The sequence below is a fragment of the Poecilia latipinna genome, unplaced genomic scaffold (assembly GCF_001443285.1).
Source record: "Poecilia latipinna isolate Pla-1442-1.1 unplaced genomic scaffold, P_latipinna-1.0 Scaffold719, whole genome shotgun sequence".
NCBI lineage: Eukaryota > Metazoa > Chordata > Actinopteri > Cyprinodontiformes > Poeciliidae > Poecilia > Poecilia latipinna.
In genome coordinates, this window is record NW_015113335.1 from 94,725 (window position 1) to 120,311 (window position 25,587).

Sequence of the window (25,587 nt, forward strand, 5' to 3'; positions counted from 1 at the left end):
TTTGGTTATAATGAGAGCCCCCCCCCCCCACAACTCCCCTCCTCGCTGCCAGTGGGTGGGTGAACGGAGGTGAATGGGGGTCGGGGGGTGGGGGGGTTCTGTGGTCTGTTCATAGCAGTTTGCATTTTTTTTTCCTCTTTGTTGCCTTGTGTGATAAACCTTTTTTTTTTCTAAAAAAAAAATAAAGTTAAATTACCTCTGAGATTCTTGCTGTTTGATTTTTTTTTTCTAATGATGATGCTACATGAAGGAACAAAGCAAGCAACCTCCAAACAAGTTATCCTTTAATGAAAAAAAAAAAATAAATAAATAAATTCAAAGTGGCATTCTGGATAAATTTGAATAAACAACTCTGACGGACTGTTTGAATCATCGTATCAACTTGCTGTTCCCACAATACCTTCCACGACCCAGCTGTTTATTTTCAGGAGGATCTAAATGTGACCCTTCAAAGGGAGCTTAAGGGACTTTAAAACATTTCTTTTGATGTGAACGGGCACGGCTTCATGTGAAAGTGTAGCGGCGGAGCAGATAAGGTGAGCTGCGAGCTCGTGATATATGACTTTTGCATGAATACTTTTAAACCAAGCTTAAGCAATTTCACAGTGAGCTCAGTTTGTGAAGCCGGCGTAGTTCAGTCAATATCCAATGTTACTTATGCATACTCCAATCTGGAAATATTTGCTGATGCTGCACAAAGGATTAGAGGTCTGCTCCTGATCGTGTGCAGTTGTTCGGGATTTTACGTTAAGTGCAACAGATATCCAAAACTGGTCAACTGATCTGGAAAACTTTTCGATCAGAGTGCCCAAAGCGTTTTCACAAAGGTGTCGAGTTACCTCACATTAGGAAGTATTTTACTTGAATTAGACACTGACTCTTTCTTAAGTAGGCCCCATCTGTCTTGAACTTCAGGCCCTTGTGATTTTAAATGAGCTGTTACAAAGGCAGAGAAAAAATAACGAAGCCCAAATCCATCTGCACCGCCCCTCCCCTGCTGCCCACGGAGCCAGTTGTAAAAGCAAACAAGCACTTTTTAAAAGGTGTAAGGAAATAACAAAGAATTCAGCCAACTTGCTTACTTCCATTACTTCGAGAGATCTGAATTATATCACCTACAGGACCACGAAACAAAGAGTTATTGTCATGCAGTGTTCACACGTAGGGAGGAAATACAGAGTGGTTGGGGGCAGGGAGACAAAAAGAAACATATTTTTCATAGGCAAAAGTTTGTGTCTATGAAAAAAAGTGTATAAAGAGACGTGGAGGATTTTCTCATTGCTTTTTACAAAGATCTGAATTCTAGATTCACAAACATTATTTTGTCCAAACAACATGGCAATATCTAACTAAAAGATTTCAGTTAAACGTAGAAACATCTATTAAGGCAACAACAACATGAGCTGATAGGCCACTCAGCAGGGAAGAAACCTTTATTTATAAATCAACATTAAAAAAACAGTCAGATTTCACCTCACCAATATAGACACACAAACAAAATGAATATATTATTTGGAGTGAGTGGTGTGGAGAAACTACATTTAAGGGATTTGCTCACAACAATCATCACACAATTTGAAGGGGGAAAAAAAAAAAAAAAGAAAAAAGAAGGTTTTCTGAGCAGGCCACACCAGCCCGACTGTGATGTACAGCAGTGGCAGCAGCATGTTGTGTGGCTGATTTGCTGTAGGAGGAACGGGTGCACTACCCAGCACGCATGGAAAGAAGATTATGTGAAAATACAGAAGTAACATTTCAGGACATCAGGCTGTTAAAGCTTGGAAACAAGTGAGTCTTCTAAATAGACAACGACCCTCAGCGTACAGGGTATTCTACTAAATACAAAGAAAATAAGAAACTGTATTGAAAAATTCAGAAAGAAATGTACTCATTATTCTGGCATTTTGCAAATACACTGGCGACTCGGTATATGTGGGGGATGGGGACCACAGGTACCTGTGAGTAACTCCTTGTTTTCAGTTTTAGTCCAGTGACACATCAGACAAAGGTTGAAACAGAAGAACACCTAATGCGGTTCTACTGTGGGATTTTGTCAGCCCACATTCCGAGTCCATATTCTTGTAAATGCCTTGCAGAACGACTGTAATAATTCATGCATTTTATTTTAAAGGGCACCTAATATGCCTTGTTTTGAACAAGTTAGGATAGGTCTATGGGCTATGCAAAACATGTTTTATTTTTTTACTCAAAATCATTCTCAGATATTGAGATTTCACCTGCTCAGTTCTGCTTCTTTTGAGCTCCTTTCAGAATGAGCTGACAGGTTTATGCAAATAAGTTGCTGCTGGCCTCACCGACCTCCGGCTCAGTGTTTACACTATCGCTTTGTACACATGGCTGCAAACAGATGCAGGGCTGTACGGCGGCACATCTTTGACCCTGAGTCAGACCCAGAAGCAGAAGTAGAGCTTCCTGCACAACCATCAAGGATGCAGCAGCAGCAGCAGCAGCAGCAGCAGTTCCTGAAACAACAACAGAGCAATAGTAAAACCAGTCTGCATGTCGACAAAGGCACATTCACAAACATTCACAAGACACACACTTTGTTTCTCACTCACTGATATTAAATCAGATGGTGTCAGACCACGAGACAAAAAGGCCAAATGTTTTGCAGTTGCTTAATGTAGAAATTGGGTTTCTAGCCTATGTCATGTAAATCCTTGTGGTTCTGAAAACGTCGTTTCTCTGTTTAGAATATGTGCAATGACAACATTACATTTTGAAGTTGAACGAAATTTTTTTGTTTGTTTTTTGTTCACGTGTTCCATTTACCAATAAAAGAAAACTCTCTTTCTGGGGTCCAGGTTCTAATTTACATCTATTCCCCTGCTACCGGTGCGAGCCAAACAGCATGAGCATGGAGTTTATGACATCTGCCTTACTTTCTCAGACTGCTTCAAAAGCTTTAGCAAATCGAGAAGGAAACGTCAAGAATTGTAAATTCAGATCAAAACCACAATTGATGATATATCTGCTCCAGTAGACACAATAAATTCACCAAGCAGCTGTGGTCACCCTGACCCAGCAAAGTTCCCTGTTTACTCAGACCAGCTGTCCAAACACAGCGTTGCTCAGTCAGGTGGGAACGTAAAGCACCTGTCGATGGAGTTGCTGACCGAGAAAAGCTGAGATGATTTGCATTTTATTTGTTTTGTTTCTAAGCTTGATCTCTAACTTTTTTTTTTTTTTTTTTTTGAAGCTACAGATAGTTTTAGGTCCAAGCAAGGGCACATGCCAAAGGTTTCAGAAGGGCTTGGCCAGCTGAGGGACGGATGGATGGACACGCCAAAATCAAATGTAAGAAGTGAATTTTTTTTCAGTATGCTGCTTTGGCACAACTTGAAATTCAGGTTGAATAACAAAAAAATGTCATGGTAGGTTTAAAAAAAAGCAAAAACACAATGGTCTGTAAGTTAATATTTGCAATTATTTAAATATAAAGACTAATCGGATTTCATACGCGGAAAAGTCAATGGTTCAAATCCTGTTCCCGACTGTTTTTGGGTGGACTTTGCATTTTCTCCAAGTGGATGTGTGGGCTCTCTCTGGGTACTCTGATTTTTTCCCACAGACCAGAAACATGAGTGTGAAGGTAATTAGTCTCTCTAAATTGGAGTGTGTATGCATGTGTGTGTGTGTGTGTGGATGATCGTTCTGACCGCTGGAGATAGGCTATGAACCCCCAAAACCTACCATATGGTAAAAATATTTGACTTCCTGCTTTTCGACCTCTTTAATAACAGAAGTCATTTGTAGGTTTATTTGTTTCATGCGTCACATGCTTTTACCCATTTTCAGTTCATCTGGAAGGAGCGGGCGGTTTTATGAATCGTATGGAGCTAATTTGAAGGGATTAACCCGATTTTAGCACATCCATGTGGTTCAACCTGTCATCGTCTTGCTTATGTTGGAGTGTGACACGCATAAATGTGCACGAACCTCACTATTTAAGGAAAACGAGGAAGTCATTTGTCAGGTGAACATTTTTGAGTGTCGCCCACCAAGGTTGAGTACGACAGAGAACATGGAGGAAAACGTCCAGCTCTCTTTTGGTGCCTGTCAGGATTCACAAAGTCTGGCATCTAGCTGCAGAACTCTGTGTTTTTCTTTCCATGTGCTAACCTTAATCGAGGTGTGGGATTGTGCGGCTCTGGTAGTAAAATACGACACCATTTTGTGCGTGCTTTAGTTTACATGTGCGCCTTTGAAAAATAATGTGGGGGAAAAAAAGCTGGATGTCAGTTTAAATTGTGGAAATGGGTCTTTTTTATTTTTGTTTTTGAAGACTGAGTTTCTTTCTTTCATGTCTATCACTTACATTTGATGATAAAACATTAAATCAAATGCTTTATCATCTTGATATGTGTCGATTTTATCTTATAAAACAATGTGACCTATAATTTCAATATCTTGGGAAATTATGCATACCTCCAAAAAGTGCTTAGTATTTTGTCAACGTTACAATAACAAAGTTTAATTTATTTATTTGCTGGTTTATGTGATAACTGTGAAGTGAAAGGAAAATAACAAAAGATCTGAGATACCTTTTTGCAAATAAAAATCAGAAAACTATGCTGTGTGTTTGTTTTGAGGCCCATTGAGTAAATTTGATTTTTTTTGTAGAACCTCCTTTTGCGCTACTGGAGTATGTCTCTGCCGACGTTTTAAATTAAACACAAACATTTTTGTCCATCTCCATCAATCTAACTGGTTTGAGTCAAACAATAAATGAGACTTTTTTTTTTTTTTACATTGTACTTCCCAAAATGCCAAATAAATGCCCAAACATTTGCTTTAAAGGGTAATGAATCATTTTTTTTATCAATTTGTTAAATAATTGTCATGTAAGTCAATCTAACCACCAAACCTGAAAGAAATAAAATAAAGAGCACATTTTGAACACCGCACTGATTATTTTGATAATACCAACAGTCTTCCTGTTTTTTTTTTTTTCTCTGTCTTTATTGTGAGCTTAGCTTTTCCAGGATTAATATCCTTTTCAAGTTTAATGAGATAAGAGACCCAGGGGAGATTTCTGCCTGTTGTGCTCAAAGCTTTCAACTTAAACAGTTGCTTTATCTCAGCCACTGATTGACTTGACTGATAGGTGATACTGAGGAAACACAGCGACTCTAAGTCACTGAGGGACAAGTCCAATTCAAGGGGCTCTGCCTCAGTATCTGTCAGTATCTGTAACCTGACTTTTGTTTTTAATGTGTCTTCCTCCTGCACCCTGTCCAATAGAAGAGCCAATAAAACTCTAGTCTGACACTCTGCAGCTAGTTGTGTGTGTGTGTAATTGTTGCTCCACTGCAACATAAGGCAAAATGACGTCCCGAAGGCTCATAATTTTTTTTTCTTTTTTTTTCTTTAAGTTCACATTGAAAGACCCTTTCAAGCTCAAGCTCAGATCTTCTAAAATGTTGCAATTAGTGGTTTATGACTGCGGACCACTGAGGTTAGTCTTATGGCAAAACAAGGCAGAAACTTGGGAAGCAGTCATCAGGGAAACACAAAGAGGCAGCAGTAATGGTTCAGGCGAGACACCTTGTAACCTTAGTATTTAAAAACGAATCAAAACTCAAACAAATTATAACCTCTGTATAACAATTTTTGACAAATCGCTGAACAAATCCGTACTGGTCTAAGAGTGGTGGTGAAACACAACCTAAAGAAAAAAAAAACGCAATAGTGCAATATTTTCTAAAGAAAACGTAAAAATCAACTCATTATCACTTTATAGCGAGAAAATAAAAATGAGGGGCCCCCTGAAAAGGCCCTTGGGAGCCATCTTTGCTAAAAGGGGATCACTGTCTGTTGCACTACATGCCGTATCACGGGATAATCCCAGAGGAAAACATCTGTGTGGGGATCAGGACATGTGGTGGGGCAACTGAGTAGCAGTCAGAGTGGGTTGGAAAAGCAAAAAAAAAAAAAAAATCTCGAGGTCATGTTTCCTCTTCTGCGCTTTCCAAATAACCTCTTCATTCAATTACAGTGAAAAAGTACAACAGTATTTACACCCTTTCAGCCTATTTAAGCTTTAATTCATTTAGAAGAGGGTTTTATGCTATAGACTAACACAACAGTGCACAGTTATGAAGTGAACAGAAAATAATGTGATATTTTAGACATTTTTTTAAAGAACAAAAATCTAGAAAGTGCGACTTGCATTTATGTTTGTCACAGCATGCGATGATCCTGTGTGGATTCCTTTCTTCAGATCTAATGAGGAGATGTGAATTATATCTGGATAATTCTATCCAGTCTGTTCCACAGACACTGCGACGCTGCTTTGTGTCGCTCAGTCAAATAAAAATATCGGACTCATATGTGGAAGCTTGTGGTTCCAATGTGAGAACTTTAAGGACATTTATTGCATTTTTTTTTTGGCACTGTCCACTGAACTGAGACTATACTACATGTCGAAACATGAAATCAACTGCTTTGATTTAAATATAATGCTTCAAGATTTATTTTTATTTATTTCTTTTTGTAACATTAAAAACTGAGTTTGTATTCAGCAGACCATATAAACTTAGTGTTGTTTTGAATTAAGTGGCTTGGCCTAAGGGATCCATCTGAAGATAAATCAGAATAACATATCATAATATCTAATTTCAGACTGCGTCTTGTTGAAGGTGTATCACATTTTTTCTCATATCTGAGGTTTGAAAAAGTTTTAGAAGTCAGCAGGGTCAGAAAGAGGCCCGGAGAGTTACAGTGTAATTCACAGAATTCGTAACAAGCGATGAGCTGCACAGTTTCATGTTGTGTGACTGGTTTGGGTCCAGGCCAGGGTGTGAAACAGCTCTGTGACAGATCCGTGGTGCGACATCACGGTTTTAGCAGAACAGCACAGCGTAGGCATGCTGTTGCCTGAACATGACACAAACCACTAATGCAGTGTAAGAATTTCTTACCCAACCAGATGGGATTTAATTTTTTTTTTTTTTTTTCGTGCCCACGCTGGTGCTGAACATCGTGACCAGGCATTTCTGTGGACAAGGTGGGAAATCACCATTTTACACAGAGGGATCATGTGATTTAAATGCACGGGATGCCACAAACTGCATGAACGGCATTGGCCCCCACTCTTGTTTTGAAGTTCAGCTGGCTGTGCCACCTCATATGTCCTGGTGTTAATCTGCCATGAACAAGCCTGCATTATGCCAAGAGTGCAGCAGAAGTGAGTGAGAAACAGGTGGCTCACAGACTTTCTCTCATTCCTGTTTCGAATGCTGGTTTCTGCAAGTTGGACAGCTTACGATGTTTCTCCTTTTTTTTTTTTAACACTGTTGCATACATTGCTTCAAGTCACATGCAAAACTGCTAAAGCAAGTATCCATAGGCAAAATAATTTTCACATCTAAAAAAAAAAGCAACAACACCTGTTTTACTGTCTTTCTTCTAAATCAGCTTCTACTATGGAACTGAGATTGGGATATTGTCATGGCTACTACACAATTAATAACTAATAAACTAATTTTGTGGTGTGATTTATTTAAAAACATCCAAACTAAGTTGATATGGAGATAGCTGAACATAAACCAAAGTTTGCTAAAGGCTGAGGATGTTGTACTGGAGATGCAGGCCAGGAGGCAAACACAACCGATGAAAAGTTTCCCACAGTTGAAACAGAACGGAGAAAGCTTTCTGAATGGGCACAGAGGTTGGTGTGTTGTGGGCTGTTTAAAATATATGTGATTGAGTATCGTAAATTAGAAAAGTGCAGAAGGGGGTAGAGTTCCCACAAATTGGAATCAAGGCCCAGTAGCACCACTTCAACATATTTTACTCAAGTAGAATAAAACAAGTAACTGTCTAAGAAATTATTCAAGAAACAGCAAAAACAAAAATCTTCAATTTTTTTTTTTATGTTACCAAAATAAATAGTAGAATGTAAGAAACTCCTTTGCTGTCACAGTGCATGTGATGTCAAAATGTTCTCCCCCATAAGGTTTACTGTGGTTGTTTTTCTTCTGCTTTCTACAATCTGGACTTTGTCTTTTTACTCCAAATTCAGTGTGGTTGGGTGTCTGTGTGTGTGTGTGTGTGTGTGTGTGTGTGTGTGTGAGTGTGTTTGGCGTGAGTTGGGGCTCCAGGGTGCGAGGGCTAGTTAGTAGAAGAAGAGAGTAGCTGGCGCATATTTCAATGCCCTCTATAGCTGAATACCGAGGACGTCATACTTAAATGGTTTCATGACTTCTAGAAGATGTTATTTGGTTGATTTTCGTAAAGTCAAAGCAGGAAGGCTTGTCTTTCTCATCCTTTTCTCAAACTGGCTTCATATTATACTGGTGCATCCAGCCTTTAAAGGTTTGAAATGATTTTGATTTGTCTTCTTAATGTAGATAGATCAGATGTTTTCTAAAACTGTGAGAAATGTTTATGTTTCCAGTTCTCCAGCTAATTTATTACTCCACCCATAAATACGCATAAACATATTAAAGGTATTAAACTTAGTTCATCCACCAATTCACTACAATAGCTGTCTCAAGGCACGTAACGGGACAAACAGGTTCCATTAATATCCAACTGAATATTTAATCTAATCCATGGGACACTTCAACCCATTCAACCCAATTTATTTGGCCAAAATTCAATCCAAAGCAGATTGTCTACTCAAAAAAATCACCTGAACAAAACACTAAAATTAATTAATAATTTTTTTTTTGTTGCATGTTTAGTTTCTATTTTGCTTGTTTATTACTTCTGGTGGATTGGGGGAAAATGCCAAGGATGATTTAAAACTTTTTACATTTCAATGCACAGCGCATATTTCCTGTGCATAAGCGAAGAAAGAAGAATTAAATGTGCTCGCTTCCGAGGCGCCTCTCTTTGCAGCTTTGTGTTGAAGGTACGAAAGAGCAAGTTAAAGCAACGCGTCTTTGGGCTGCGCTGACTGCTGTAACTCTTTATAGGAGAAAGATGTCTGATGGCATTTCATCATCTCGACACGTCAGCACATAGATTCATGAATAAAATGTGCAGTGCAGCAAAGATAAAAGGAGAACATAAATATTGTTGTCCATAAATTACTCCATCTATGCCCACATTGGATCTTCAAAAGGGGTCGACTCTCTGTTATCATATACATCTTGGCTGCAGCAGAGAGCGCAATCTCCAGAAACAGACATCAGACTCTCTGTTTTGAGTTGGTGACATTGCATCCCATTGTCCCCATATAATCTATTAAATGTCATCTTCCTTTTGATGTAAGGTAAAGATCGGAGTCTCATTTAACATATTTTGATTGGTTGTTGAAGGAAATGAATCTTGTCTAATCGTCAGAAGTAAACAAATCAATGATGACTACCGAAACAATTGGCTGTGCACTCCTGTCCAACCAACCTGATTTTTGTATAGGTGTCATTTTTATGTGGTGCAACTTGAACTTTTCCCTCTAATTGACTTAGTCAGGTGTCAGTCAACGTTTCCCAGATCCAAGTCCCGGAGCAAAGCTTGGATTAAGATGAGAGAGCACTGAGAGAAAGAAGGAGGTCTGCTTTCCATAAAAGTTCTGGTATCCTGTGAGGCAGCTTCACTTCATGATCATAAATCGTCTGGCTGGAAACTGAGGGTTCCGTCATAACCCGACATAACAAAGAAATTTCAAATCAAGAGAAGAGCTGGCGTTCCTCGTGACAGCTTAACATCAAAAGAAAGAAAGAAAGAAAAAGCTTTCAGAATTCCCAGGGTTTCTGTTCAGTTTCTTGGAGGCTTTGCAATCGGAAAAGGCAACCACAGTATGCCTGAAGGTCAACAACAGTTGAGCTGGTCCAAAGAGAAAAGCTTTCAGGTTTACCCTGGAGATAAGTGTTGGTGCTCAAAGGGCATATATCATAGTGTTCTAGAGCCAGAAAAACTCAAAATCTTGAAAGCAGGGATTTTATTCTTTTAAACAAACCATAATCTCCTTGTCCTTTGGCGTTCCAAATCATTTCAAACCAATGTTCCTAAAACAAAAGAGAGGCTTTTAGAGATACTAAACTATCAGGGCAATGTTGTGTACGGATGATGACGTAGTGTCTGTAGCTGCAGCATTTGGAAATTATTTATGGTAATCGCAGAACGGATTGTTGTCTTGATACAAAAATATCTCTTGAATGTGAATATGATGAACAGATGTGTGGCTGCTTGTTGAAAAAAGGAAATTGAATGCAATGTCGCCAGATCTTCTGTGCAAGAAATGTGAGTGAACTCCATGGAAACAAACAGAGAGAAAACATTTCTTCTCAACTGATTTTAAAACTATTTTTTATCTTGGATTTAAGAGGAAAAAAAACAAAACAACAACAAACAAACAGCCAATCTGAAGCATTGACATTGTATTCGTCACTGAGTTATGATCAGATAAACTTTCACTTTACAGAATCAAATCTGCAGAAGACTCTGCTATTCCTACGTTTGTATTATGTGGACATTGTAGACGTATTAGTTCCAGAGTTCGTGACTCCAGATTTATTTTCACCTCATCTTTTCCAACTTTTGGCTAGGGTAATAAAATTAATCGAGTTTGTATTCCAGTTTTGGATTCAACTCAAAGCAATCACAACCTCCCCCCCCAAAAAACATTGTTTTATTTTGCCACATTGCCCTTTCAACACAATGATGTGAAAATTAGGATGTAGTGTTCCACTTATGAACTTAAATATTTTATTTTTTTTTTTTATGATTCGGATGTGATTGTCCAAATTTTACAAAGACCTTTGCACTGAACGAGCAGTGACGGAGAGACTGCCTTGGTAGCTGCAGCTTCTCGTCTACTCTTTAACTTTAATTCATGCAATGTACTTCCAAACTCTACGAATAAATGCGACTAAAACAACGCTGATTTCAATCACAAAATTAATTATGATTAAGAATTTTGTCTAGTACTCAACGGCCTCACTTTCCTTTTAACATATTTCTCAATTGCAGACATAAAAAAAAATTCCTGTAACTGTTAAAGAAGAAAAAAAAGAAAATCTTATTAGAAATTATGATCTCTGCATTTAAAATGAATGCTTTTATTTTTGATTTGGGGCTATTTGCCACGACGTGACAGACCAAACCCCGTCTCTGGACCAGAGGTGGTGCAGCACTGAGGTGCCTGGCCCTCTCCTGGCTTGTGCTGAGTCCAGTTCCAGTCCATGCGTGTAATGCTGTTTGTAATGAGAAATCTAAACAGAGAACTGCAGTGAGGCATGGCAGGAATGTGTTTCCATTGGATGGGGATCCGTGCAAAAAAACAGAAGAAAGAAGAATAATACGAAGAGGCAGAGATGAGTCCAGAAGGAGAACTCACTTGGGCCAAAGCGGAAGACTAATGTTATTGTACATTTGCTGTCACTCTGCCAGTCCTCCCTCACCAATTGGTTCTTGGTCTTCCTACCAGCTTCCTACCCCCCTCCCCACTCTAACTCCCTCTCTCTCCCACTGCTTCTCCATACTCTGTTTGCTCAGGTGGACAGTGACACAGTTTAGAGGGAGCTCCAGTCACCCCCGCCTCCTCCACCTCCTGGCTGTGTCATCAGCTCCGAGTCTGAAGTCGGATCTCCAGCCAGGTTCCCCCAAGGGTGGGAGCGAGCAGGAAGTTGAGCGACAAACACCAGGAGGTCAAAAAACAAACAAAGAGCACGGAGCACAAACGCAAAGAAATGAACAAAATAAATAAGATTAAGAGAGGGCGAACAAGAAGACAACGGCAAGATGAAGGGAAATCCAGACCACCCATTTTGAAAATTAGAGAGTGGTTGTGGTCTCTCGAAGCCGTTTTGGTTTATGGTCCACGGAGGATGTCTTGAAACGGCTCTGTTTGTAGTTTATTTTATCATGCCACACCGTCTCAGGGCTTTCTGTCAGGAATCTCATTCTGCAAAGACTAATTACAGAGTAAACACTGCATTAAAGTGTGTAGGCCACTCCACTTCACTATTTACCTTTTCTTCCAAACAACTCTGACATCCTCTCATGGATTGATTTTCTTCACAGAAACCTCCTTGGCTGATGTTTATTTGTTTTGAAACTGGCATGCTGAAAAATATGGATCCTGGCTTTAAGGAGAGAAAAAAAAAAAAACAAAGCTTGGTTCGAAAGACAGAAAGTTTGGTCCCACCTGCACGTTGCAAATCGTATTTCAATCCACAGCCGAGATAAACCAGGTCTCCAAAAAAAAGAAAAAAAAAAAAAAAAAAAAAAAAAAAGCAAACAGTGACAATGGTTTAAAAAGTAAGCAATGAAAAGCGCTCAACAGATGCTCTGGGTCATAAAACCGGAGACTTTTTCAAAAATAATTGCAAAAACAGTCTCAAGGGAGACAACTAGGTAAAAAACTAGAGTCAGTTCTCTCATAAAAGAGACATCCAGGAAACTCTGGTTCATTAGCACATGCACTGGTGCTGAGGAGTGGTCACCCAGTGTCAGTCACCTGCATGGCCGAGCCAAGGAACCTAATTGTTACCACATGGCCCCAAAGGCCCAGAAGAGAAGAGTTTTTAAGGCCAAACAAGAGTTATGGCCTCCCAGATCTTTTAGCATATAAAATAAACAAGAGAACTGCTACTGCAGGCAAGTTTATGTGAAATGTGTCACTGTTTGCATCCTCTATATGCTTTGAGTTTATAACACAGAGCCGGTATGTTGCAGGACATAGTTGGGATGTCCTGAAAAATCAGAATTCATAAATTTCTGAATTTTCCTTATAGTTCATTAATGTTCTTGCACAGGAATTGAAATTATTTGACAGGTAGTTCATGTGGGTGTTCAAACACTGTTATATGTACATAAAGGTTTTTGTTAATACTGGTCGAATTGGTGGCCAAACGGCTTAATTTAAAAAAGTCAGACCAAACAAGTTGATCAGATCTTTTTCTGTTGATTGTATGAACAAATGAGCGTAGAAATTTTTTTGGGTCTCTGAAATACTGGAGGATATATAAACTTTGGAATACTACATTAAACCTTAGATGTACCGATTCAGACTTTTCTGTAATAACTGAGACCTTGAGATAGTATGACAACTACACTTACAATATTTCTTTTTTAGCTTTGATTTTGTAAGTGGTCTGTTATTTATATAAGAAATACAGGTGACAATACGCGTGAGAGGACTGAAGAACCGGGTTTTCCACGGTGCCTGACTGGAACCAGGTTTCAGGAACCTTGTTCTTCTGGCGAAAACATGCGACACTGGTTCAACATCACTTTTGGGAACTGGAACAGTGAACAGGCTCAGTGAAAAAGCCCTATGTGTGTTTTTTCTTAGAGGAAAGTAGATCCAAAGTAGGTCCAGAATGAGAGGGTGAAGAATCAAAAGAATAACACAGAGAAACAGCATCGAATGCAACAAAAGGTTTCACGGTTTTACAATTAGCCAAACCTTTACTCTGACTGGATAAGCATTGAGATCTTATTTTGCACAAAAAAAATCTAGCAAATCAGATTTATTGTCTTGTGTTCGGCATCCAAATTGAAATGGTGTGCTAACTGTCTTAGTGGACTGAACACGTGAGTTTTCATCTAGTCCGTTACCATTCACTGGGCCAGTCAAGCCTACTAAACGTGGCTGATTCTGGCTGACGTCTCCGCAGGTTTTGGTGTTATTTCAGCAGCTGTTAATAACATGCTTTCTATAACACAGTCAGCTACTTTGATAGCAGTAGATTGTTAAAAGTCCTTTGGTGTTCCTCTAGTTTTCTCTTTTAAAAAGATTAGACTGGGGCGTCTGCGTTGTGTTTAATTCTCATGCTGACACCTGAGGAGTGTTGACACTCAGGCCGGGGCCGGTGTGCCCGGCAGCTGCCTGGGAGGTGTAATAGGTTGTCTTACAGAGCACAGACAGGAAATGAACCCTGGTATCTAGCTTGAATCAACCACATCTGGACTCAATTATTCATCCGAGTTGTTTTTGGCTGGTGATAAATGATTTAGTCGTACAGCTGACACCATTTCTCATGTGCAAATATAACTATGGTATAGCTCAACTTAAAAAAAAAAAAAAAGTTGAAAAATAAATTGTATTATTAAAGCAATGTATTGATGTAGTGATGATGCAATAGTGTAAATATTTAAGGTTTTTAGCCCTCGCTTTTTTTTTTTTTTCTCTACACTTATTGTCTTTATTGTGATAAACTGTGGTCATGGTCCATAAATCTGCACAATCCCTTCTGTGCTTTCAAAACAAAGCAAACACATTATTATTCTTATCTGGACGCTGAGGCTGAAAGTGAAGTATTTTGCTGCACTTGTACACAGGGTGGAGAAGGGCAAAAAACATTTAGAGTCCAACTCAAACACTGGCATTTTCGGCGTGACCACAGGAGAGCGGCTAATGGCTCCTTGGAGGCTATGAACTGTTGACAGTTAATAAGTCATAAAATTTCCCCTTGACGAGGATGCTAGATTCCATCGACAGGGCACACACAACAAAGAACCGGAAAGAAAACATCTCTGCGATAGATGTGGGCTGGGATCCCTCAGTGGCTTCAGTAGAGAGTCTCTGGAGCGTGTCCTGATTTCAGGAGTGATTTCTCTCTAGAGTACATTAACCTTTTCCTACTTTTGGAGAAAATGGAACCTTGAGAACGGAGACGGATCGCTGCAGAAGACTGACCTTCATGTGAATACCTTATATTATTGCATTCGTCATCTGTTTTGCTTAGCCTATGGCTTGTTTGCCATTGTAACGGCCCACAGCAGGGCGGCTGTGCTGACCCATGCTGTCCTCTGCATTTCCAGGCTCTGCTGTGATGAAGGGGAAGTCTTTGCCTGTGTGATCCCTAACCCCTGATGAGGAGGGTTCTCAATTACAGCTCCAGGGTCCTCCGAAGGGCCCCTCTCTGCTCTTTTACTATCACCACCATTAAACCCCTGCAAAGAATATCTTCCCTTAAAATTAACAGCTATTTTCTGAGCCAAACTCTGCCAGACTACCTAAGAACGTTCCTCTGTTTTCTTAAAAATATACTAAAGGCACAACTGTTCTGAAGGAGATTTATGCCTGATATGTCTTTGTGCACAAATGGATTGTATAAAGTTAGCTACTTACGTCTTAGCAAAAACATTGGGAATATTGCTGCGTTGTGGTGCGTCTCTACGGACAGATATTGCTCTTCTCTCTTGTGTAGTGATCTCCTAGCTTTTGATAGGATGTATCACTTACAACTATATTTTTTTAACCTACATTTCATGCTGAAATACGCTACAGCTGCTATCGCTAGTACTTTTTAGCAGGGCTTGACAAGAGCCAAAGGCTTTGGTCTTCTGTCTGGTAAGAGTCAGGATGAATTGTTGGAACCACATCCTTCTTCACTTTGAATCAAATTACCTGCATCATGCTGTCTTACCGTCATCATCCTCTGAGTTGTTTTTTTTACATAGCACACTACAGGGAGTAGCATGTTGGAAATCTCTGTGTATCATTTGGACAAACTGCTCCAACTTCCTCTGGAGCAAAGGGCTTTCAGAAACAAGTGGCGCAACAGCAAAGCAACCGCAAAGCCACGGATAAAAGAATATTCAGTTTAGATGATTAGAGCAGGGACATTCAGTTTAAATGAACATATTTAAATAAACAACTAAAGAGAGCATTACTTCTCCATATTATTGCTTTATTGCTTAATGTGTTTCTTGCTTTTAGTTGTTCTGGCTTCGTGGAGCACTTTGGGATCTATGTTATGTCTCTGAAAAGTGCCACGCAGATAAAATTTTACTAACTTAATTTCACTTAAATTTCACAATGCTTTTATGTACAAAGTACCAAAGTTTATATCTTTCATTCAGCCCCAGAGAACTGCTGAATGACGCCAGGGTTAATTGCATTCACATCGAGGTTTTTCATGTTACAAACAGCTTTGTTCGGTCCAAATAAGAGAAAATAAAACTGTGTGGAACAATTAGTCCTGTGACATTAGTTGGTGTTTCCTTTGAGCACTCCTACCATCAGCATAAGGGGTGCAGCTTTCACACAGCTCAGCATCATGGAAGTACAGTGTGTACTTGTATTCATTTTTGTCAGATGAATGTGTCAACCGGTTGTCTATGACACTCAGACATTTTAATGCTCTGGGTGTTCAGATAACTGTTTACAAAAACAATGGAGTAGTTTGCTTGTATGCTAATGCTAATGAACTTGGTAATGTGGCTAAGATACTTGGCTTTACTCGCTGCTGTAAAAACAAATCTACTCAGACTATGGAGGATTGTTGTGAGTACAGACCAGTGTGGATATTTTTTTTGCAAGAGCACTTTGAGTCTTACATGTGTGGGCTTCCATTTTATGATACTTTTTTCTTGCATTGCTATGTTTGCATTCCGGAGTCGCATCATTCTAATGTTAATCTACAACAAAATGTATTTTGAATTATTTGAACTGATTTTGTTGAAATTCGGATGGATCATTTAAAGAAGAGAGCAATACTACGTTATCTCGTAACAGAGTGAATATGTCTGTCTTCTTCTCTCTCTCAGGTGATTAATATACAGTAAATTCATAGTGATGTCTTTTCTCCAGCTTCAAAACAAATGAAAGGATGTAAAGGATTTGCTCCTCTAATTCTATCCGGACAGACTGTACGCATGTTTTCTCAAACCACACTTTATCATGAACAACACCTCGGAGAACTGCTTTCACTTCGACATGATGTTTTCATGTTCCTCGGTAAAGAATAGACCGCTGCAGCGTGGCGTTGACAGGTGCCTGAGCTGCGTTTCGAGACACGAGATCGAACCAAGTCGACCGGACTTTGCAATAACCCGGCTCCGTGTCAGTGATAAAGTGCAGCTTATATGTTGAGAAACGAGCAAAGGCGAACTCACGCAGCTCCACCTGAGAGCAAAGCCAACAAAGTTTCGGCTGACTCCTCATCATCGCTGGACATCCACAGAAGAAAAGTTGTGTTTTTTGTGTCCTGTGGGGTTGAAAGACGAAAATCTATTTACAAAAGCATGAAAATATTTTATCACTAGCAGCAGGGGCAGGAGTGTTTTAATGACCTGATCCACAGGCCTCTGGCTGGCTGTGGGCTTTCCCAAACTGCACCGAGCTCAGTGATCTGCCTGCCAACCCTTGGGGCAGCATTGAGATGAAACAGATAAGATAATTGTCTCTAATGAAACCCAGATTTCTGTGTATGTCTGGACCAGAACTAACCGGGCTGTTTCTTCCCCTGTTTTCAGATATTTTTTTTTTTTTTTTGGAAGGCAGGGGACGGAGGGGTGGTGGGGCAGGATAGGGACGGGGGGCGTATTCCATATTGATCTCGAATTCGAAGACAGACGCTGTAAGTCAGTCGGTAATTCAAACCAGAGCCCATGTACCAGCCCGTGGAGCTTTGATACCGTTTGAAGTTCTGCAAGCGAAGGCGGCTCCATCAGCCCGCCGGACCCTGTTGCCATGACAACTCTAATTATCTTCCTTTACGGGCCTGGTTTTTACACAGGAAGGGAGCCATTATGTTCTTTGGGCATTTGCATCTCTCTGGGGCAAGTGTTAAAGGTCAGGAAAATGCACCAAAATAAGAGTACAAGAGAGCAAAGCTGTGCAATGGGGAAAAAAAGGTGACTCATTGAAACATCCAATCCAACGCTTTGGCCAGATTTCTTTTTTTTTTTCTTCTTTTTTTTTGTGGAAACATTTCTTGAATTACTCACTGAAACATTTGTTTCCAAGGACAGTAGAAAAGATCCAGCTTTCTGTAGATTACAAAAAAGTCTCCCAATCAGAGGGGGTTGACGTTTTTATGATGTCCACCATTTCAAATAACGCTTCAATAACATTTTTTAAGCCTAAAGTCATCAAATAAGGCTCTACAGCTACAAAAGAACAACATATTTTCATCAAACAAAATGCATACAAATGTGAAATCAATTGCACTCTGAAGCAGTCAGTGACTTTTTTGAATCAGTATGTAATTTTATTATTGCCTCAGTTTTGCCCCACAGCAACATGTATCAAATAACAATGCATTATTTATTCTTTTAACGTGATAACACACTTGCAATGCAAAGCAAACACAGGACTATTTTTCCTGACGGGTTTCCAGGTTTGGTCAGTTGTCTTCAGGGGAAAGGCACGTGCATTTCTTTGGAAAATGTTTCTGTAGCACCAGACTGACTGAGAAACAACAGAACAAGGCTGGAAACTGGACTGCTGCTGCCACATCACAGATGAAAGGTGCTTTTGATGCCTTTGTTACAGCTATGTGTATTTTTTCTTTTTTCTTTTACAAAACGGAACAGGGACAGCGCTTCAACATGAGAATTTGGTGCAGGAACACATATTTTATTTTTTTTCTTTCATACACTTTATAAATATCAACCTACCTAATCTGGCATAAAACCTAAACGTGATGTGGTTATTGAAGCCTTGAGGTTTTCCAACAGCACTTTCAAAACTATTCATACCTCCGAACTTTAATAAATGTAGGTATGTCAGAAAACACAAATGTCAATGCGGGTTATTTGGGTTGTGTGACAGACCAACGCAAAGTTAGCTGTGAAATGGAAGCGTTCTGAATTTTTGTTACGTAAAAATGCGATATAAGTACATTTGCACTCAAGTCAATACTTTTTTTAAAAATAGCTTTTTGCTGCGATTACAACTGTGAGATTTTTTGCCCATCTAGAAACTGAAACTTTAGTTCAATCTCAAGCTCCATCAGGTTGGATGTAGGGCTATGTAGCGTCAGCTACGTTTTCAAGTATATTCTTTCTCAGTTGGGTCTGCACTTTCTTTCTAAAAGAAAAAAAAAGTTATATGCTTTTATATCTAAACCACTTGATTATATTCCGGCTGTATGTTTTGGTTAAGTGTTCTGTGTGAAGGTTAATCTCCACCCTAGTCTCAAATCATTATCTGCCTGTTTTTTCACATAAACTCTGTCCAGCTTTTCTATCCCTGCTGATCAGGGCAGAAGTGCATCCCAGCCAGCCCGTCGCTTACGGCAGAGCTCTCTGAGTTGCTCAATACAAGAGATAGTGTGTTTTAATCTAACCAATCATGTGTTAAACTTCTCCTCAACTCTATCTCTGATATGTTGTGTTTCTTTGGTCTTGTTGATGCTGTTGCTGATGTTCCCTAACAAACATCCGGGGCCTTCGCAGAACAACTGTATTCGTACGGAAATCAAATTAAAACACAGCTGGAGTTTGTTGGGTCAGTAAAATTATGCACAGGTTCTCGATCTATAACAGAGTCAGAATGAAAAACATTGAAATGCCTGGATGTACTTATCAAAGGGTATGAATACTTTTGAAAGTTGCTAAATATGAACATTCGGTAAATACTACAGCTGGAAAATCAGCGGCTGAAAGTAAAGTGAAGTGAGTTCAGGTGTTGATTTTATCAGTGAGCGTTGTGCCTGAATGAAGAGCCTTAAGTGGTGCCGCTCTGCCACGGGGGTCACAGATAGCTGCGAATCAAAGAGGGAGCCAGAGGTTGACCAAACAAATGGACCTGCCTCTGCCCCTCATGTAAAACTATCTGCCAAACACCAGTGGTCCTCTTTGAACTTGATTTAGCACTAAGGTCACAAACAGCCGGTCATGTGCTGAGGAGGACGAGGTCAGCAGCCTGACAACATGCAGATAGAGGAGATAAATCTTCTCAACGGGAGTGTCCTGCTTCAGCACTCAGCTGCTGTTTTAAGCATTTTTAAATTGATGTTCGTTTTGTGTAATCAATAATACAAGCATGCTACAATCACATTCAGTCATGAAGTAACAGTAAAAAAAGAAAAAAAAGAAAGCTGTTTTCAAAAAGACATTTGCAATCACAATCACTTTGATTAATTAGCAATGACAGCTATAAAAATCAGTACAGTGGACATTTGTCAGCAGATTTTTTGCAATGCGTTCACTGCACATAGGAGTTGGTGACGCACTTGTCTTTTTTTTTTTTTTTTTTTGTTTTTTTTTTGGTCGCCTGACCTGGAACTGTTGAGGTCAGCGGAGTCAGAGGTCTCCATCCAGCACCAAAAACTCCTCCTTGGATGAGAGAAAAAAATATGAAATGAATCAGATCTCATGCACAAAATTAAAGCCAGGGGACATATTATTTAAAACATACACTTCATCTGTTGGTTACAACTCTGTTTTAAGGAAAATGATGTTGAATTCTGAATGCACCAAAAGGAGAATGAGAGCATGGAACATGCAACTTTTTACTTTGCAGCTTGAGCTGGAATCTGATGTGTTGCGAATTTAAGTCAGTAAAATTAGCTGTTTCACAGGGTGAATGCTTTAACAAACAACTAAATATTATTATTATTATTATTATTATTATTATTATTATTATTATTATTATTATTATTATTATTATTATTATGTAACTTTTTTGGTGAGTCTTTTTATCGAGCAGATTAATCATCCAGTGTTCTGCTGTGTGTTCATTGATACCCGAACATCGACATGGACGGGGAACAAAGTTCTCCACTGATATCCAGTTGGATTTTCCCCGTCTCCCCATGATCCCACTTCCCTGCTAAGAGCCTAATTATCTGAATGAGAGTAAAGTTAAAATGACACGAGGGGAATAAGGAGATCTTTGTAACTCTAGGTAACACCACATCAATTATGAGCATGAGATTAGACTCCTGGCTCTCAGCTCTGCCGGGGCCGGTGGGCCAGCAGGTTAATGAAGGCAATGGGATTAATACCCAGGGAGTTGAGCGCCTTTAGGGACAGGAGCAGGGATGCTGCATCATTAGAGGCCTGCTATACACCCTGGGGGCAATATGCAAGGACCGCACATTTCACTCCATTGCCTCAATAAGGGGCAGATTGTGCTCTGCCTAAATTCAGAAGACTGCTTAGTTTAAAAACCCACGCAGGTTTTGTGTTGCTAATTTATTTTGTGGTAATAATCTAGCAAATTTAGAGCCATAAGAATCATTCTTATGTGAAAACCTGTCAAGAATCAGTTCTGAAAGATGAATTCTTTACCTATTTACAGAAAATGTTTCAGTCAGTAAAGAAGCAACAAAGAGATTTTGTATTTTTAACAAAAATAAAAATAATTTTCAAACTGAAAACAACAAAAAACACTCAAAGACTATCATTGTCAACAGGCTTTCTGAGACTTATCTTCTACTAATTTATTTTAGTAAGAGAAGCATGAGGGCAAAGTAAAACAGAAAGTCTAAAACTCCTTTGGCAATCCACTGAGAAAACTCTTCCCACTAAATGGGAAGAGCGCTCTCATTCAAACATTATCAAAGCTAACTTTATTCAAACTTTTGTTGACCTCTCTTTCGTAATGGTTGTGGCCTGTTAGTGAGCTATGGTATCAAACTGGAAGGTTTGGAAGAACATTGAACCAAAGCATGGAGGAGTTCAAAGCGTTCAGGCACCTGAGAACGTCAGTTTCTCAGGCCAGAAACCCAACTCAGCAAATCGATCAGAACACCTTAATGTGGCCCAGACTTTTTGTGCCACCTATCTAGGCAACCACACTGGGTCTCCTAGCTGTCCAGATCTCAGCCAACAAAGTAGACTCAGCACAAGGCAGTGCTGGTGTTGTTGTGGCAAGAAGGAGCCTCTGCCCTCATCAGCTCAGACTGTAACATTTTTAGAAAGTGTTCAACTTTGGATTCCTCTGGAAACAAATGAAAAAAAGAACAACCCAAAAAACAAAGACAATTTGTTCTGAAACAAAGCGACTGAGGGACGAATGAAGATCATATCAATGATAATATAAAAATATAAGTAAAACTCGGCAGAGACGTTATACAAAAATTAGACAAAAGTAAGAAAAGCGTACGATGCCGGGATCTTGAGAAGTTCTGGACGAGGGCTTTTAGTGGCGCTGATTCATTGCATGTCTAATCCCGAATCTAAGAAATCAGCTGCTCTCAGGCAGATCTGAGCAGCCAATCGGATGGAATTTGCAAAGCATGTGACCATGTCGCATGGTTGAATACATTGTTATGTTACGCCACTTTTTTGAACTCAGAGAGAGAAGAAACATGTGAGCATTAGTTGTATTTCTATTAAAAACGTGCACACATCTTTTTTCTGTTTTCTTCTAATGCCGAAAAAACACATTTTTGAGACTGCAGTGCTTCTACTGAATAAGACACTGCATAAGCTTAAGATTGTTCGCTAGTCATTAAAAATCTTGACAACAATGGAGGTGAACAGTTAGATGTATTCATAATTCAACCATGATGAGATGTCAGCGTCTTATTCAGGTGTTAGAGCAACAAGCCCCTTATGCTTTGGACTGGCTAACTGTGCATCGTTTTGGGGAAATGGTAGTCTGCGATTTATCAGAAGAGGCATGGATTCAAAACATTCAAATAACACAGCTTTTTATGAACGGTGTGATGCTTTAAGAGCTCTGGTGGTTGCACATTGGAAAACAAAACAAAACAAAAACAAAACCATTCTCGTCCTACTACTTCATGTGGTTTATGCCTTTAGTAACATCTGGCTGTTGACCACGTGATGCGAAAAATATGCTTTCATTGCAGTTTTGCGAAATACATCTATTTCGATATGGCTGAAGAGAGAGCCTCAACCTAACGCAATTCTTTTTTTTTTTTATCAAAAAATGTGAGTTTATTTCTAAATTAGCATGTGTTCAATTGAGCAAATTAATTTTCACAATTTGATTTTGGGCAATTTTATGGTTAATGGAAATCCAACTAATCATTGTTGTATATAAAACTTTGTTACCAGCTATTCTCCCCTTTAAAGCTTGCACACACATAGAGATTCTAGCTGAACAAAAAGACTCACAGTATTCACTGTTTAAAGTTTTGGCTGATCACAACTTCATTTTTGGGTTATTTTAAAAGCTATTGAATTAATAAAAATAAGTGCAGATGTGTGTGAGGCACATTTGCAAACATTCAAGCACACCTCATGGTCATAAAAACTTTCCAAAAAAACTTTTTGTGGCTGAAACTTAAAAAAAAAAAAAAAAAAAAAAAGGGCCACATCTGACGTGTTTGTGGCCGCTACAATAATCTAGAATTTAAGAGACTTTTGAATAACACAGAATGTTTCACATTTTTATGAGTCTGTGCATTTAATACAAGGACTCATGCTTATATTTTATGACTTTTATGACATGCACAGCTCAGCTTCCAGCCCTCCCTTCTTCTCTCAGGAAACAATACTTTGTGTTTCATGCTAAGACCAAGGCTACAGTTCCACCCCGTCCTGATTGAACATAAACAGAGCCGTTTGAAATCACTGCTTTGGACTCCACTTCATCTGTATGTTTATACTTCCTGTAAGAGGCCCTCTATTTATGGACAACTGAGGAGCACAAATAATCATCGCTCTCAAGTGAAAGATCTGCTTTTATTATCTGCAAAGTTTTGCAATGCCTTTGTGTATGCTCACGCTGCCTTCTGATTGCCTGTTTATTATTCCAGCGTATCTGCTGAGCCAATTGGGAGGAGGGATCTGGCCAATTCTTAAAGGTGCCAAAACCTTTTTCCAGCCCCTTTCCTGTTTCGTGACATCATTGTGTATACCTCTGAAATACACCGATCCGTGTCTGTTCTGCAGCCTGGGTGGCGCACATCGCGCGAAACAAAGGTTAAGCACAAGGTGCACACTCTGTGACTGTCATCTGGACTTGCTGGACTCAGTTAGATCACATACCAGAATCCCGGTGTCACAGTTTTTATGGCCTGTGTGCTGCTTTCTGTGACTCGGTGCAGTTACAGATGAAATCACTCATTTATTCAGAGCAGCTTGTGGTGGCAAGGCTAAAAGCAGTCTTTTAAATCGACACTTGGGAATTCTTTTCTGAGCAACCAAGCTATTTGTTTGCTTTTGCTGAGCAATCCAGAGATTTTATTATTCTGTTTTTGTGTGCAATCATTTGTCACAAAGGCAAGCTTTAAGACATAGGCTCTTTATAGCCATTCACATAACAGTTTCGCAAAAAGAAAGGCATCTTAATTCATTCAGAAGATCTTAGTCAATATTTGAGTAATCTCCTGCCCAAATAGCTCCTGAAGGTAGATCAGAATCAAACAAAAATTTGTATAGAAAAACAACAACTCCCTTCCAAAAAGCAAATTCTAGATTCTGAAACAAGTTTTGCTTCTACAAAAAAGAGGCACGTAATTATTTTAACTTTATCTGAAGTAAAATGAATAACTAAACAATTGCAACATTAAAAAAAATTATGTTACTTGGCTAAATACTTTGCGGGGAAAACTCACTGACACGTCTTTTTAAATATGTTTTTGGGCTCAGATCATAATCATATGCTTGGAAAATAGGTGTGGCCCATTGTTCTCTGAAAAACACCTGTGCCTCCATGTAAAATAAAATGGAATAAATTAAAAAAACATATATTTATTGTGCGTTTGACACTCACACATACCATAGAATTGAATGACAAAGTAAAGTTATTTGACAATGTATTTCATCGAATCAATAATTTGCAATGTATTAGCTTTGAATATATTAATTAAAAGTACCAAATCAGAAATTCGGACACACATTGCTCTGCTCTAATCTAAAAGCGTGAAAAGATCAGATGACCAATGGTGGACATGACTATATAGAAGCTGTAGAATATTTTATAAATTTTTAAATATGTTCTAATTTTGATTTTTTTTTTCTAACTTCCTACAAAAACATTTTCAGGAGGAAACATTGTCTACATCTGAAGGTAGCAGCTGTAGACAGAAAAACTTTCATGTCATTTACAAACAATGTTTCAACGAGGACATAATTTTTCTGTGTGCACTAACAAAATGCCCACCGAGAGTTGTATCGCTTTTTGAAATAATTTACATGTTTTTCTGTTGGTTCCTATTTGTGATAACAACTAAAATTCCTTTCACGTTAAAACATGACGAACCTCCTCAGCAATCAGTCACATGAGCTATGCATGCATCAATCAACAGAGAAGGTTTGGACTGTCGCTGTCTGACTCTGTTTAGCCTCTCATCTGTTTTTGTGCTTTAAATCTGCAGTAGCATTTTTCTTTTAGCCTTGCAGCTCAACTTCTTAAATAACTACTATATTAGCCCTGTTTCTAAGCTCACATATAGCATATGTAAATATGCTATATGTAAATATAGCATATTTACATTTTTTACAAAGGGAGACTTTAATTCTAATTCACTAAAAAAACTAACATAAATAAATAAAGTAAATAAATAAATAAATAGCTAAGAGTCTATAATTTGAGACTTGAAAGTACTGAAATAAAATATTTTGTAGGTATACTAAAAATAAGTTTTTAAAAATGGTGCTGGTGTTTTGTATATTAGGAGCTATCTAATAATAATAATAATAATAATAATAATAATAATAATAATAATAATAATAATAATAATAATAATAATAATAATAATAATAATGTTTTTCCAGTTGAAACAGAAGAACCATAAACATTATTCTTCTTCTAGATATGATTCCCCCCCCCCCACCCCCTCAACAGTGAGAGCATGTATTGCGATATTTATATAAACATCCATCTTTGACAGCTCTTCTGTAATGTGCGTCAGGCTCAATCCATCATTCGTTTTTTTTTTTTTTTGTTTTTTTTTTTTTTTTTTTAAAATTTGGGTGATAAATTTTTTCCCAGTTTTTCGGGGACCTCCCCCC

At 38.7% G+C, this 25,587-nt stretch overlaps 1 long non-coding RNA gene across 2 annotated transcripts in view; it reads right to left on the reverse strand.

Annotated features, from left to right (window-relative positions):
* Nucleotides 1-228: 228 nt before the first annotated feature.
* Nucleotides 229-25,587, reverse strand: part of LOC106955238 (uncharacterized) — a 28,922-nt gene continuing 3,563 nt past the window's right edge. Inside the window, exons 2-3 of one of the 2 annotated variants that reach the window (XR_001426530.1) lie at nucleotides 19,933-19,989; nucleotides 229-2,483 (exon numbers count right to left, since the gene is read on the reverse strand). This is a non-coding gene — a long non-coding RNA (uncharacterized LOC106955238). Of the gene's footprint in view, nucleotides 2,484-18,265; nucleotides 19,990-25,587 lie in introns of those variants that run through there. The other variant, XR_001426529.1, reaches the window with a different exon arrangement.